The sequence below is a fragment of the Heterodontus francisci genome, unplaced genomic scaffold, assembly GCF_036365525.1.
Source record: "Heterodontus francisci isolate sHetFra1 unplaced genomic scaffold, sHetFra1.hap1 HAP1_SCAFFOLD_592, whole genome shotgun sequence".
Taxonomy (NCBI): domain Eukaryota; kingdom Metazoa; phylum Chordata; class Chondrichthyes; order Heterodontiformes; family Heterodontidae; genus Heterodontus; species Heterodontus francisci.
The window spans coordinates 689,609-701,848 of NW_027140616.1; the positions used below are offsets into that span (position 1 = coordinate 689,609).

The 12,240-nt window shown below is 48.8% G+C and overlaps 1 protein-coding gene across 1 annotated transcript in view; it reads right to left on the bottom strand.

Annotated features, from left to right (window-relative positions):
* Positions 1 to 6,732: 6,732 nt before the first annotated feature.
* The window catches only part of uimc1 (ubiquitin interaction motif containing 1), a gene marked incomplete at its 5' end in the record, with an annotated part of 139,954 nt that continues 134,446 nt past the window's right edge, over positions 6,733 to 12,240 (bottom strand). The window contains one exon of the mRNA XM_068025761.1: positions 6,733 to 6,980. The remainder of the gene's footprint in view (positions 6,981 to 12,240) is intronic.

The window sequence follows — 12,240 nt, forward strand, 5'->3', positions numbered from 1 at the left end:
ACGCAGACCCAGCCAGACTGTACACTTCATGAAGGCACAGATTGCAGCCTACAAACAGACCCAGACAGATTGCACCGTTCAGACACAGGCAGACTGCACCCTGCACAGAGACCCAGCTGGACTGTACACTTCACGAAGACATAGATTGTAGCCTACACACAGACCCAGCCACACTGCATTGTACAGACTGAGGCAGACGGTACACGACACGCAGATCCAGACAGACTACACCCTGCAGAGACCCAGCCAGAGTACATTGTGCACGCAGACCCAACCAGACTACACTGTGTAGGCAGACCCAGCCAGACAGCATCTGATACACAGACCCAGCCAGACACAGCATGCATGTAGACCCAGTCAGACAGCACCTGATATAGAGACCCAGCCAGACAGCCTCTAATACACAGAGCAAGTCAGAATGCACCCTGCACGCAGACCCAGCCCGACAGCACTGTGCACAGACAGAGCCAGATGGCACCCTGCATGCAGATTCACCCAGACTTCACCATACACGCAGACAGAGCCAGATTGCACCCTGCACACAGACTCAGCCAGACTGTACACTTCATGAAGACACAGATTGCAGCCTACACACAGACCCAGACATATTGCACCGTTCAGACCGAGGCAGACTGCACCCTGCATGCAGACCCAGCCAGACTGCACTCTGCACGCAGACCCAGCCAGACTGCACCGTGCACGCAGACCCAGCCAGACTACATCCTGCACACAGACCCAGCCAGACTGCATTGTGCATGCAGAGCGAGCCAGACTGCACCCTGCACGCAGACCCAGCCAGACTGCACTCTGCACGCAGACCCAGCCAGACTGCACTCTGCACGCAGACCCAGCCAGACTGCACCGTGCACGCAGACCCAGCCAGACTGCATCCTGCACACAGACCCAGCCAGACTGCACCCTGCATGCAGACCCAGCCAGACTGCATTGTGCATGCAGAGCGAGCCAGACTGCACCTGACGCACAGACCCAGCCAGACTACACTGTGCACACAGACCCAACCAGACTGCAGTGTGTAGGCAAACCCAGCCAGACTGCACCTGATATAGAGGCCCAGCCAGACAACCTCTAATACACACAGCAAATCAGACTGCATCCTGCATGCAGACCCAGCCCGACTGCAATGCGCACACAGAGTGCCAGACGACACCCTGCATGCAGACCCAGCCAGACAGCATCATGCATGCAGACACAGCCAGACTGGACCCTGCGTACAGACCCAGGCAGAATGCACTGTGCATGCAGATCCAGCCAGACTAAACTGTGTAGGCAGACCCAGCCAGACATCACCTGATACACAGACCAGACACAGCATGCATGTAGACCCAGCCAGACTGCACCTGATATAGAGACCCAGCCAGACTGCCTGTAATACACAGAGCAAGTCAGAATGCAGCCTGCACGCAGACCCAGCCAGACTGCACTGTGCACACAGACACAGCCAGACTGCACTGTGCACGCAGACCCAACGAGACTGCACTGTGCACGCAGACACAGCCAGACTGCACTGTGCACGCAGACCCAGCCAGACTGCACTGTGCACGCAGACCCAGCCAGACTGCACCTGATATAGAGATCCAGCCAGACATCCTTAATACGCAGAACAGGTCAGCCTGCACCCTGCATGCAGACCCAGCCCGACTGCACCATGCACGCAGACCCAGCCAGACTGCATTGTAGATGCAGACCGAGCCAGACTGCACCCGATGCACAGACCCAGCCAGACTGCACTCTGCACACAGACCCAACCAGACTGCAGTGTGTCGGCAGACCCAGCCAGACTGCACCTGATATAGAGACCCAGCCAGACAGCCTCTAATACACACAGCAAGTCAGACTGCACCCTGCATGTAGACCCAGCCAGACTGCATTGTGCACACAGAGTGCCAGACGGTACCCTGTACACAGACAGAGCCAGATGGCATCCTGCATGCAGACACAGCCAGACTGGACGCTGCGTACAGACCCAGGCAGAATGCACTGTGCACACAGACAGCCAGACTGCACCCTGAACACAGACAGCCAGACTGCACCCTGCACACAGACCCAGCCAGACTGCACCATGCACGCAGACCCAGCCAGACTGTACACTTCATGAAGGCACAGATTGCAGCCTACAAACAGACCCAGACAGATTGCACCGTTCAGACCCAGCCAGACTGCACCCTGCACGCAGATCCAGCCAGACTGCACCCTGCACGCAGACCCAGCTAGACGGTACACTTCACAAAGACATAGATTGCAGCCTACACGCAGACCCAGCCACACTGCACTGTACAGACTTAAGCAGACTGTACACTACATGCAGATCCAGACAGACTACGCCCTGCAGAGACCCAGCTCGACTGCACTCTGCATGCAGACTCAGCCAAAATGCCTCCTGCACGCACACACAGCCAGACTGCTCTGTGCACGCAGACAAAGCTGGACTGCACCCTGCACACAGACCCAGCCAGACTGCTCTGTGCACACAGACCCAGCCAGACAGCACTGTGCACGCAGACACAGCCAGACTGCATTGTGCACGCAGACACAGCCTGACTGCACTGTGCACGCAGACACAGCCAGACAGCACCTGATACACAGACCAGGCAGGCACAGTATGCACACAGACCCAGCAGACGGCAACTGATATAGAGATCCAGTCAGACATCGTTAATACGCAGAACAAGTCAGACTGCACCCTGCACACAGACCCAGCCTGACTGCACGCTGCATGCAGATCCAGCAAGACTGTACATTGCAGGAATACCCAGACAGCACCCTACACACAGACCCAGCCAGACTGCACCCTGCACACAGACCCAGCCTGACTGCATGCTGCATGCAGATCCAGCAAGACTGTACATTGCAGGAATACCCAGACAGCACCCTATACACAGACCCAGCCAGACTGCACGCTGCATGCAGATCCAGCAAGACTGTACATTGCAGGAATACCCAGACAGCACCCTACACACAGACCCAGCCAGACTGCACCCTGCACGCAGATCCAGCTGGACTGCTCCTGATACACAGACCCAGACAGTACCCGGCATGCAGACCCAGTCAGACTGCACCTTACATGCAGACTCAGCAAGACAGTACACTGCACCAAGACCCAGATTGCACCCTGCACACAGACCCAGCCAGACTGCACGCTGAATGCAGACCCAGCCAGACTGCACCCCACAGACAAACCCAGCCAGACTGCACCTTGCATGTGGACCCAGCCAGAATGTACCCTGAACGCAGACTCAGCCAGACTGTACACTTCATGAAGACACAGATTGCACCCTACACACAGACTCAGACAGATTGTACCGTTCAGACCGAGGCAGACTGTACACTACACACAGATCCAGACAGACTACACTCTCCAGAGACCCAGCCAGAGTGCACCCTGCACGCAGACCCAGCCGGACTGCACACTACATGCAGAACCTGCCAGACTGTACACTGCACCAAGACCCAGTTGGCACCCTGCACGCAGACTAAGCCAGACTGTAACTGCACGCAGGCCATTAGACTACACCTTGCACACAGACATAGCTAGACTGCACTGTGCACCCAGACCCAGCCAGACTGCAGCTAATACACAGACCCAGCCTGACTGCACCCTGCACGCAGATCCAGCAAGACAGTACACTGCAGGAATACCCAGACAGCACCCTACACACAAACCCAACCAGACTGTACCCTGCACGCAGACCCAGTCACACTGTACACTTCATGAAGACACAGATTGCACCCTACACACAGACCCAGACAGATTTCACCGTTCAGTCTGAGGCAGACTGCACCCTGCATGCAGACCCAGCCAGATTGTACACGTCATGGAGACACAGATTGCAGCCTACACATAGACCCAGCCACACTGCACTGTACAGACTTAGGCAGACTGTACACTACACGCAGACACAGCCAGACTGCACTGTGCATGCAGACCCAGCCAGACTGCACCCTGCACGCAGACCCAGCTAGACTGTACCTTGCATGCAGACCCAGCCAGACTGCACCCTGCACACAGACCCAGCCAGACTGCACCTTGCACGCAGACCCAGCCAGACTGCACCTGCACGCAGACCCAGCCAGACAGCACCCTGCACGCAGACCCAGCTAGACTGTACCTTGCACGCAGACCCAGCCAGACTGCACTGTACACACAGACCCAGCCAGACTGCACCCTGCACACAGATCCAGCCAGACTGCACCCTCCATGCAGACTCAGTCAGACTGCACCTTGCACGCAGACCCAGTTTGCACCCTGCACACAGACCAGCAAGACTGTACCTTGCAGGCAGAGCCAGCCAGAATGCACTGTGCATGCAGAGCCAGCCTGAAAGCACCTTGCACTGAGACCCAGCCATATTGTACACTGCACCAAGAGCCAGACTGCACCATACACGCAGACCCAGCCACACAGCACCCTGCATGCAGTCGCAATCAGATTGCACCCTACATGCAGACCCAGCCAGACTGCACCTGATAAACAGACCCAGCCAGACTGTACACTGCACACAGACCCAGCCAGATTTCAGCCTGCATGCAGACCCATAAGGACCGTGCCCTATATACAGACCAAGGCACACAGATCCAGCCAGACTGTACTCTACATGCAGACCCAGCCAGACTGTACCTTGCACGCAGACCCAGTTTGTACCCTGTACACAGACCCAGCCTGACTGCTCCTGCACTGAGACCCAGCCATACTGTACACTGCACGAAGGCCCAGATTGCTCCCTACACGCAGACCAAGGCGCACAGACCCAGCCAGACAGCACCCCGCATGCAGTCCCAGCCAGACTGTACCCAGCAGACGGAACCCTGCACAGACCCAGCCAGACTGCACCCCGCATGCAGACCCAATCAGACTGCACTGTGCATGCAGACCCAGCCAGATTGCACCGTGTGCATAGACCCAGCCAGACTGCACTGTGCACGCAGACCCAGCCAGGCTGCTCTGTGCACGCAGACCCAGCCAGGCTGCTCTGTGCACGCAGACCCAGCCAGACTGCACTGTGCACGCAGACCCAGCCAGACTGCACTGTGAATGCAGACCTAGCCAGACAGCGCCCTACATGCAGAGCCAGCCAGACTGTACACTGCACAAAGACGCAGTTTGCATCCTGCACACAGACCCAACCAGATTTCAGCCTGCCCGCAGACCCAGAAAGACTGTGCCATGTATACAGACTAAGGCACACAGATACAGCCAGACAGCACCTGATGCAGACCCAGCCAGACTGCACCCTGCACACAGAACCAGCAAGACTGCGCCCTACATGCAGACCCAGCCAACTGTACCTTTCACACAGACCCAACCAGACTGCACTGTGCATGCAGAACCAGCCAGACTGCACCTGATACACAGACCCAGCCAGACTGCAATGTGCGTGCAAACCCTGCCAGACTGCACCTGATACACAGACCCAGCCAGACTGCAATGTGCATGCAAACCCTGCCAGACTGCACCCTACATGCAGACCCAGCCGGACTGCACCTGATGCAGGCCCAGCCAGACTGCACCCTGCACACGAACCCAGCCAGACTGCACTGTGCATGCAGACCCAGCCAGACTGTACACTGCACACAGACCCAGCCAGATTTCGGCCTGCACGCAGACTCAGAAGGACTGTGCCCTGTATACAGACCAAGGCACACAGATCCAGCCAGACTGCACCCTGCACACAGACCCAGCCAGACTGTACCCTACGTGCAGATCCAGCCAGACTGCACCCTACATGCAGACCAAGCCAGACTGCACCCTGCACACAGACCCAGCCAGACTGTACCCTACATGCAGACCCAGCCAGACTGTACCTTGCACGCAGACCCAGTTTGTACCCTGCACACAGACCCAGCCTGACTGCACCTTGCACTGAGACCCAGCCATAGTGTACACTGCACGAAGACCCAGATTGCACCCTGCACGCAGACCCACCTGGACTGTACCCTACACGCAGACCAAGGCACACAGACACAGCCAGACAGCACCCTGAATGCAGTCCCAGCCAGACTGTACCCTGCACGTTGACCCAGCAGACGGCACCCTGCACAGACTGCACCCTGCATGCAGACCCAGCCAGACTGTACCCCGCACGTAGACGCTGCCAGACTGCACCCTGAACATAGACCCAGCCAGACTGAACCCCGTATGCAGATTTAGTTAGACTGTACCCCACACGTAGATCCAGCAGACGGCACCCTGCACAGACCCAGCCAGACTGCACCCTGCACAGACCCAGCCAGACTGCACCCTGCATGCAGACCCAGCCAGACTGTACCCCGCACGTAGACCCAGCCAGACTGTACCCCGCACGTAGACCCTGCCAGACTGTACCCCGCACGTAGACCCAGACAGACTGCACCATGTACACAGACCCAGCCAGACTGCACCCTGCACGTAGACCCAGCCAGACTGCACCCTGCACGTAGACCCAGCCAGACTGCACCATGGACACAGACCCAGCCAGACTGCACCGTGTGCGCAGACCCAGCCAGACTGCACCGTGTACGCAGACCCAGCCAGACTGCACCGTGTGCGCAGACCCAGCCAGACTGCACCGTGTACGCAGACCCAGCCAGACTGCACCGTGTACGCAGACCCAGCCAGACTGCACCGTGTGCGTAGACCCAGCCAGACTGCACCGTGTACGCAGACCCAGATTGTCCCATGTAGGCAGACTCAGCCCATTTGCCACCTGTTTGCCTGGGAAAAAAGGCACACGGAGATGTGATGCAAAAGCGTTTTTTAATGAAACAATATTTACAAATGGCACTTGGCCTTGGTCTGTGAAGACTGCACAGTGTGGTGATCCAGGAGAAGGCAGGGTCCCTCAGTATCTGAAGGATGCACTGTGGGTGTGTTGTGGCTGTGGTGATCCAGCAGGCAGGTTCCACCAGCCATCTGATAACTCTTGAATTGGAGACAAGTGTTCAAGATTCAGGCAAACTCCACCCACTCACTCAGCTCCCATCATCTGTGAGAATATGAAAGTGGCAACTATAAACATCATCAATTCTTAGTAATTGGTCACTGACAACCAGAACAAGATGTGGTGGGGCCCGCGTACAGAGAAAGGGCCACCGATACTCAGCAACAGTTCTCTCAGGCTGAACCATACCAGATGTATTCTTGCTGTTCTGTTCAAGCTTGAGCTGAGATTAAATTCCCTATCACATCCATCACCAAGACCGGAGATTTAAAAAGAACAGCAGCTGATAGAGCGGAGATTTAAAAAGAGCGGGAAATGAGAGATAGAGCGGAGATTTAAAAAGAATGGGAAATGAGAGATGGAGCGGAGATTTAAAAAGAGTGGGAAATGAGAGATAGAGTGGAGATTTAAAAAGAATGGGAAATGAGAGATGGAGAGGAGATTTAAAAAGAGCGGGAAATGAGAGATTGAGTGGAGATTTAAAAAGAATGGGAAATGAGAGATGGAGCGGAGATTTAAAAATAGTGGGAAATGAGAGACAGAGTGGAGATTTAAAAAGAGTGGGAAATGAGAGATAGAGCGGAGATTTAAAAAGATTGGGAATTGAGAGATAGAACGGAGATTTAAATAGAGTGGGAAATGAAAGATAAAGAGGAGATTTAAAAAGAATGGGAAATGAGAGATAGAGTGGAGATTTAAAAAGAGTGAGAAATGTGAGATGGAGTGGAGATTTAAAAAGAGTGGGAAATGAGAGATAGAGTGGAGATTTAAAAAGAGTGAGAAATGTGAGATGGAGTGGAGATTTAAAAAGAGTGAGAAATGAGAGATAGAGTGGAGATTTAAAAAGAGTGGGAAATGAGAGATAGAACGGAGATTTAAATAGTGTGGGAAATGAGAGATAGAACGGAGATTTAAAAAGAGTGAGAAAAGAGAGCTGGAGCGGAGATTTAAAAAGAGTGGGAAATGATAGATAGAGTGGAGACTGAAGAAGAGTGAGAAATGAGAGATAGAGTGGAGATTTAAAAAGAGTGGGAAATGAGAGATAGAACGGAGATTTAAATAGAGTGGGAAATGAGAGATAGAACGGAGATTTAAAAAGAGTGAGAAATGAGAGCTGGAGCGGAGATTGAAAAAGAGTGGGACATGAGTGATAGAGTGGAGACTTAAAAAGAGTGAGAAATGAGAGATAGAGTGGAGATTTAAAAAGAGTGGGAAATGAGAGATAGAACGGAGATTTAAATAGTGTGGGAAATGAGAGATAGAACGGAGATTTAAAAAGAGTGAGAAAAGAGAGCTGGAGCGGAGATTTAAAAAGAGTGGGAAATGATAGATAGAGTGGAGACTGAAGAAGAGTGAGAAATGAGAGATAGAGTGGAGACTGAAGAAGAGTGAGAAATGAGAGATAGAGTGGAGATTTAAAAAGAGTGGGAAATGAGAGATAGAACGGAGATTTAAATAGAGTGGGAAATGAGAGATAGAACGGAGATTTAAAAAGAGTGAGAAATGAGAGCTGGAGCGGAGATTGAAAAAGAGTGGGACATGAGTGATAGAACGGAGATTTAAAAAGAGTGAGAAATGAGAGATAGAGTGGAGATTTAAAAAGAGTGGGAAATGAGAGATAGAACGGAGATTTAAATAGAGTGGGAAATGAGAGATAGAACGGAGACTTAAAAAGAGTGAGAAATGAGAGATAGAGTGGAGATTTAAAAAGAGTGGGAAATGAGAGAAGAAGCGGAGATTTAAAAAGAGTGAGAAATGAGAGATAGAACGGAGATTTAAAAAGAGTGGGAAATGAGAGATAGAGTGGAGATTTAAAAAGAGTGGGTAATGAGAGATAGAGCGGAGATTTAAAAAGTGTGAGAAATGAGGGATAGAGTGGAGATTTGAAAAGAGTGGGAAATGAGAGATAGAATGGAGATTTAAAAAGAGTGGGAAATGAGAAATGAGAGATGGAGTGGAGATATAAAAAGAATGGGAAATGAGAGACAGAACGGAGAGTTAAAAAGAGTGGGAAATGAGAGATAGAACGGAGATTTAAAAAGAGTGGGAAATGAGAGATAGAACGGAGACTTAAAAAGAGTGAGAAATGAGAGATAGAGTGGAGATTTAAAAAGAGTGGGAAATGAGAGATAGAGCGGAGATTTAAAAAGAGTGAGAAATGAGAGATAGAACGGAGATTTAAAAAGAGTGGGAAATGAGAGATAGAACGGAGATTTAAAAAGAGTGGGAAATGAAAGATCGAACGGAGATTTAAAAAGAGTGGGAAATGAGAGATCGAACGGAGATTTAAAAAGAGTGGGAAATGAGAGATAGAACGGAGATTTAAAAAGAGTAGGAAATGAGAGATGGAGCGGAGATTTAAAAAGAGTGGGAAATGAGAGATAGAGTGGAGATTTAAAAAGAGTGAGAAATGTGAGATGGAGTGGAGAGTTAAAAAGAGTGAGAAATGAGAGATAGAGTGGAGATTTAAAAAGAGTGGGAAATGAGAGATAGAACGGAGATTTAAATAGTGTGGGAAATGAGAGATAGAACGGAGATTTAAAAAGAGTGAGAAAAGAGAGCTGGAGCGGAGATTTAAAAAGAGTGGGAAATGATAGATAGAGTGGAGACTGAAGAAGAGTGAGAAATGAGAGATAGAGTGGAGATTTAAAAAGAGTGGGAAATGAGAGATAGAACGGAGATTTAAATAGAGTGGGAAATGAGAGATAGAACGGAGATTTAAAAAGAGTGAGAAATGAGAGCTGGAGCGGAGATTGAAAAAGAGTGGGACATGAGTGATAGAGTGGAGACTTAAAAAGAGTGAGAAATGAGAGATAGAGTGGAGATTTAAAAAGAGTGGGAAATGAGAGATAGAACGGAGATTTAAATAGTGTGGGAAATGAGAGATAGAACGGAGATTTAAAAAGAGTGAGAAAAGAGAGCTGGAGCGGAGATTTAAAAAGAGTGGGAAATGATAGATAGAGTGGAGACTGAAGAAGAGTGAGAAATGAGAGATAGAGTGGAGACTGAAGAAGAGTGAGAAATGAGAGATAGAGTGGAGATTTAAAAAGAGTGGGAAATGAGAGATAGAACGGAGATTTAAATAGAGTGGGAAATGAGAGATAGAACGGAGATTTAAAAAGAGTGAGAAATGAGAGCTGGAGCGGAGATGGAAAAAGAGTGGGACATGAGTGATAGAACGGAGATTTAAAAAGAGTGAGAAATGAGAGATAGAGTGGAGATTTAAAAAGAGTGGGAAATGAGAGATAGAACGGAGATTTAAATAGAGTGGGAAATGAGAGATAGAACGGAGACTTAAAAAGAGTGAGAAATGAGAGATAGAGTGGAGATTTAAAAAGAGTGGGAAATGAGAGATAGAGCGGAGATTTAAAAAGAGTGAGAAATGAGAGATAGAACGGAGATTTAAAAAGAGTGGGAAATGAGAGATAGAGTGGAGAATTAAAAAGAGCGGGTAATGAGAGATAGAGCGGAGATTTAAAAAGTGTGAGAAATGAGGGATAGAGTGGAGATTTGAAAAGAGTGGGAAATGAGAGATAGAATGGAGATTTAAAAAGAGTGGGAAATGAGAAATGAGAGATGGAGTGGAGATATAAAAAGAATGGGAAATGAGAGACAGAACGGAGAGTTAAAAAGAGTGGGAAATGAGAGATAGAACGGAGATTTAAAAAGAGTGGGAAATGAGAGATCGAACGGAGATTTAAAAAGAGTGGGAAATGAGAGATAGAACGGAGATTTAAAAAGAGTGGGAAATGAGAGATCGAACGGAGATTTAAAAAGAGTGGGAAATGAGAGATCGAACGGAGATTTAAAAAGAGTGGGAAATGAGAGATAGAACGGAGATTTAAAAAGAGTAGGAAATGAGAGATGGAGCGGAGATTTAAAAAGAGTGGGAAATGAGAGATAGCGTGGAGATTTAAAAAGAGTGGTAAATGAGAGATTGAGCAGAGATTTAAAAAGAGTGGGAAATGAGAGATAGAACGGAGATTTAAAAAGAATAGGAAATGAGAGATAGAACGGAGATTTAAAAAGAGTGGGAAATGAGAGATAGAACGGAGATTTAAATAGAGTGGGAAATGAGAGATAGAACGGAGATTTAAAAAGAATGGGAAATGAGAGATGGATCGGAGATTTAAAAAGAGTGGGAAATGAGAGATAGAACGGAGATTTAAAAAGAATGGGAAATGAGAGATAGAACGGAGATTTAAAAAGAAAGGGAAATGAGAGATAGAACGGAGATTTAAAAAGCGTGGGAAATGAGAGATAGAGTGGAGATTTAAAAAGAGTGGGAAATGAGAGATCGAGTGGAGATTTAAAAAGAGTGGGAAATGAGAGATAGAGTGGAGATTTAAAAAGAGTGGGAAATGAGAGAAGAAGCGGAGATGTAAAAAGAGTGAGAAATGAGAGATAGAACGGAGATTTAAAAAGAGTGAGAAATGAGAGATAGAACGGAGATTTAAAAAGAGTGAGAAAAGAGAGCTGGAGCGGAGATTTAAAAAGAGTGGGAAATGATAGATAGAGTGGAGACTGAAGAAGAGTGAGAAATGAGTGATAGAACGGAGATTTAAAAAGAGTGAGAAATGAGAGATAGAGTGGAGATTTAAAAAGAGTGGGAAATGAGAGACAGAACGGAGATTTAAATAGAGTGGGAAATGAGAGATAGAACGGAGACTTAAAAAGAGTGAGAAATGAGAGATAGAGTGGAGATTTAAAAAGAGTGGGAAATGAGAGTTAGAGCGGAGATTTAAAAAGAGTGAGAAATGAGAGATAGAACGGAGATTTAAAAAGAGTGGGAAATGAGAGATAGAGTGGAGATTTAAAAAGAGTGGGTAATGAGAGATAGAGCGGAGATTTAAAAAGTGTGAGAAATGAGGGATAGAGTGGAGATTTGAAAAGAGTGGGAAATGAGAGATAGAATGGAGATTTAAAAAGAGTGGGAAATGAGAAATGAGAGATGGAGTGGAGATATAAAAAGAATGGGAAATGAGAGACAGAACGGAGAGTTAAAAAGAGTGGGAAATGAGAGATAGAACGGAGATTTAAAAAGAGTGGGAAATGAGAGATCGAACGGAGATTTAAAAAGAGTGGGAAATGAGAGATAGAACGGAGATTTAAAAAGAGTGGGAAATGAGAGATCGAACGGAGATTTAAAAAGAGTGGGAAATGAGAGATCGAACGGAGATTTAAAAAGAGTGGGAAATGAGAGATAGAACGGAGATTTAAAAAGAGTAGGAAATGAGAGATGGAGCAGAGATTTAAAAAGAGTGGGAAATGAGAGATAGAGTGGAGATATAAAAAGAATGGGAAA